Source organism: Alligator sinensis, unplaced genomic scaffold (genome assembly GCF_000455745.1).
Source record: "Alligator sinensis unplaced genomic scaffold, ASM45574v1 scaffold321_1, whole genome shotgun sequence".
Classification (NCBI taxonomy): Eukaryota; Metazoa; Chordata; order Crocodylia; family Alligatoridae; genus Alligator; species Alligator sinensis.
In genome coordinates this window covers 1923561-1928262 of record NW_005841969.1, presented here as the reverse complement: position 1 = coordinate 1928262, position 4702 = coordinate 1923561, and the positions used below count along the sequence as shown (strand labels likewise).

The following is a 4702-nucleotide window of genomic DNA, read 5'->3' as shown; positions in this document are numbered from 1 at the left end:
GCCCCGCCCCGGGCCGCCCCCCAGCTGCTCCCCGCGGGCCGGGCCGGACGGACGGGGTGGGGAGTGGTGGGGCGGGGAGTGGCGTTGCCAGCCCGGGGCCCGTCGCCTGGCGCCCAACATCTGGGCAGAGCGCTGCCTGGAAAGGGATCGATCCGGGCGCTCTCCTGCCCTGTCTGCTGCAACCTCCCGGGGGCTGGGGGGCGTCGCTCGCAGCCCGGGGGCTCGGGGCTCGGAGTCGCGGGGCACCAGGATGAAGGTAATGGCTGGGGTAGGGCCAGTCGTCTTCCCCACCCCCGCCTGCTTTCGTGGTGGGACACAGCCTCCACCCGCCGGGTCCTGGCACTCGCCTTCCGCCGTGTGTCCGCCGGGCCGGGGCCCGCGCGGGTCTCGGGGTCGGGCAGCGCGGGGGTGGGGGGGAGTTTATCCCAGATAAACAAGGGGCCCGCAGGAGCCAGCGGCTGAAAGTCCCATGTGAAAGCCCAGAGCTGGGACAAGCACGCGGACGTGTGCACTGACACTGAATCTGCCTCGACCCCAGAGCTTTGTGCATCTCTGACACTGAATCGGCTTTCTCGCCTATTTCTTTTTTCCAGACCTGTCTGTCTAGCCCTCGGATCCACTCTCCGTGCTCTGAAGCCGTTACCGCTCCTCCCGGCCATCTCCAAACACTGACTTTGTGCTCTCTTGCTGTGATCCTTCTCTGCTTCTCTTTCCTTTTCTCCCCTCTCTACTTCCTGGATTGTTTTAATCAGCTCTTGGAGATGAATCCTGCTTTCTCTTATGCCCCTGGGGATGATTTCTTAGGGCACCGCCTTTTATTGGCCCAACTGTGTCCTGGGGATACAGTTAAACAAGCTTCCCAGTGTAAGGCGTTCTTCCTCAGGTCTCAAGTAGGAGACTGTGTAGGATGCAGTGAGACCTGAGGAAGCATGTCTTGCATTCAAAAGCTTGTCTAACATTATCTGCAGGCACCTACCCTGGAGATCTTCAAAAAGATACTGGACACACACCTAGTTGGGGTTATTTGACCCCAGCAGTCTTTCCTACCCAGAGCAGGGAGGCTGGACCTGATGATCTCATGAGGTCCTTTCCAGCCCTAAACTTCTGTGAATCCCAGCTACAGAGATGGTCCAGTAAAAGATGCTGCCCTAAGAGATCCTTGCCTCTCACATAGTTTCTGGACCATTACAGCTACAACATCACTCTTGAACTTGCTATCTTGGCTCTACCCAGATGCACACGGATTTTGCTAAAGCCAGAATGCCAGTTCCTGCTCAGTTACATCCCACACAGCCAAGGTCAAACTTTAGTGGGGTGGTAGAGGAAGAGCTGTATAGTGATATTAAGGCTGCAGCTTGCATTAGTGACAGCAGATGAGATGCCATCATAGTTGCTTGTGCAGATGTTCATGATATGGGCATCCTTCCTTCCCGCCCCCCCCCAGTTGCTGTGATCAGCAATTAAATAGTATAGGGGAGACATACATTTTTGTTGTCCTTAGACATGTGTTAAGGAATCCAAAATATGAACACTTTGTTGTGTTTCTGATTTTTTTTTTTTTTTTTTTTTTTTTTAAATGTTTACTCAAGAAAGGGAAATACACTTCAGCTGGAATCAGTTGCATGGGAGCATTGTGCAGGCTTCCTCCACACTGCCCTCTTACCCAATACCTTCAGTGCTGCTCTGGAGCATGCCCAGAAGATCTGGTGATCTTGTGTCTGCTAGAGACCCAAATAACTTGGCCAACTACAACCTGCAGGCTGGGCCCAACCCACAGCCATGTTAGGTATGGTACAGGTAATGAAGGAAGAACAATTACATTCTTGGTGCTTGCATACCTTCTGTGTGGGCTTTTTTTTTATATTCCTTCCCAGAGTCTATAGTGGGGAAGTATGACCATTCTGACATGCTTGTCTCCTGCCTGCTTAGTAGGAACACATGAGAAGGGGCTAGAACTAGAATAAAGAATTCAAGAGACAGAGGAGAGGAACATTTCAGAAGAAGAAAGTTTATCACTGGGTTGTGATACTCTTATAGGATGGGCTGTTGTTTTAACAACCATTGTGGTCCCCCTTTGGTTCATCTGTCCCTGTCCTGTTGTTTTTTTATCATGCTGATACTTTGTCTCCCTTGTCTCATCTTTTTTGATGTTGTCTTTTAAGCTCCCTGTTATCCTGTTGCCGTGAAACTGCCAGGGATATGTTGTCTTTTGAGGTGTGCCTGTCAAATGAACTTGCTTCTGTGTTACCACATTATGCTATTTAATCTCTTCTACAATGAGTAAATTTGCCTTCTCTAAAAATGTTGAAACACAGAAAAGGTAACCCATTTGGTTTATCTTGTCGATTTTAGACTGTAAGCTCTTTGGGGCAGGGGCTGTCCTTCTATGTGTGTGTGGTTTGTTTACAGTACTTGGGAAAACTGGAGACCTTGTGCTTGTCTGTGGCACCTAGATAAATAATAAATACAGTATCAGCTTCCTCATGATTTTATCAACCACTCCATTTGAAATGTATGCATTTTTATGTGGCTATTCTGCAACTAAAGATAGTGAAAACCGCCAGTTCTTTATGTTTGTTTTAATCCATATCCAGATCATTAATGAAAGATTTATCTATGGGCTACCTTGCTTAGTATTTATCAGGCCATCTCCCTTTAAAATGAGAATTAGGGTTGCCAACTCTGTTTGAATCTATTCCGGGAGGTTTTATCACGTGATGTAAAGACATTCATGACTGATCTAGGCAAATGTACACTACTACATTTTAAAAACCCCACTGGACTACTGTATACAATGGATTCATCATTTAATATTTATTTTAATGAATGCCATATCATTTATCTTCTGGATAACACTCAGCAGTCTCTTGGAGATTTGTATCTAATTCCTGGAAACTCCAGGGCAATCCTGGAGGGTTGGCAACCCTAGTGAGAACTACAGGCACTAAGCTTTCTACCTACCCCAGCATGTTTCATAGCAATTCAATTTGCAACTTTCTACAGAAGTGCATCACTCACAAGCAACATATATCCATGTACATACTGTCAGCAACAAGGCACCACAAGCAGCATTCCCTGAAATAAGCACACCATTGTCACAAAGCTACATCAGGACTCTAGTCCTCTTACTTTCGCAGTAGATTCTGTACTTAAAGGGTTGACATAAAGAAAAATCTAGATCATCTCAGGGTCAAGTCTTCAGATGTATGCATGCGTTTTTACGTAAAATAAGTGAGGCACTGTCTAGGACACCAGAGAGCCCATAATAGGCAGGTACTACACATGCTTCTTTGTGAAAGAGACATCTGGACTGCACCGTTTCTGCTTTATTATCCCGTACCAGTATCTCAGGAAAGTGATTACAGCTGCCAAGTTGTTATTCTGCTTGTTTCAATAGCCAAGGGTTTTTGTTTTAGTTTGGTTTGGTTTGGGTTTTTTGTGATTAGAAAAAACCCATACATTTTGGTTGATACCACATTCAAATTATTTTTAATTTATTAACAATGTTAATGTTTCTCCAAGAAACAGTTATTCCTTAGAAGCACGTAGGCTGGCCTCAGTTATGTTCTAGTAAAGCCCTTGTAGTACAACTGATTATGTAGGATTTTGGTTACACTCTTGAATCTTCCTCTGGATCCTGGACTTAACAGTGTGGAAAAGATGCGAGAAGATGTTGCAAAAAAAAAAACAAACAAATCCCCAGGAGAAAAGAAGTTTTGTGCACTTACCAATTAATGAACACTAAACCCAAATATTAACCTGTTACTATAATATAGTGTAAAAATTCTAATTAAATGCTGTGTATACTTGATACCGATTTCTCTTATTCGTTTTGATGGTTTGATGTCTCATCATTAACTTAAATACTTTCTCCTTTGGCTTTAGTATGGCCATATCCATAAACTTCTAACATGTTAACCAATGTTAATATTAATGAGTGTTACAAATACACTGTTGCACTGAACCTGGTATGGCAGTAGATTTGTAAAAGTGGAGGGTGTGTAGTTTGTCTTGGTTTATAAGTGCTGAGTAATTATTTGAATTTGAAAAATAAATTAAAATATATATTACTGATTTTAATGTGGCAAATGCACTGTCTCTTGGTAACATCAGGGCCTGGCTTTCAGTTTTCAAAACCAGCTCTCTGAAGTAAATGCCCCATTGTCACAAAGCTATATGAGGGCTCTGCTCCTCTTGCTTGCACAATAGATTTTATACTTAAAATGTTGACTTAAAGAAAAATCTAGACTGCCATGTGGCATCATGTGCATAGCGATGCCTTATATTCCTCTATTTGATGCTTAATTTCTTTTGTTCAAAGATGATTATGATATTTAGCCATTAGTTAACTATGAAAGTTGCTAACCTGTAATGATTATCAAATAGTTGAGAGATGCCTTTACAAAAACTACATTTTAACAAAGTTTCCTAGACTGATGCACATTTCCTAGAATACTGCACGTGTCATTTAAAATAAAACAAAACATTGTTTGATTTCCCTGTGCCGCCGCTGCCGCCCCCCACCCCCCAGTGACAATTGATGGTTATGATAGCAGATTGACTACAACTTTGTCCCTGAAGCTGATAAGGAAATACTATTTTTTCCATTAGCATTCAGACTCCTAAGACAATATTGGAAAACTGCAACACTTAAGGAAAGTTGTGTTAAATGTATTTTTCCCTGAGTGGGATTTCAGAAAAA

The 4702-nt window shown here is 43.8% G+C and overlaps 1 protein-coding gene across 1 annotated transcript in view; it reads left to right on the top strand.

The window, feature by feature from the left end:
• Positions 1 to 26: 26 nt before the first annotated feature.
• WIPF1 (WAS/WASL interacting protein family member 1) overlaps positions 27 to 4702 on the top strand; it is an 86301-nt gene continuing 81625 nt past the window's right edge. Inside the window, 1 exon segment of the mRNA XM_025200513.1 lies at positions 27 to 256. The gene's annotated coding sequence lies outside the window, so the exon portion shown is untranslated.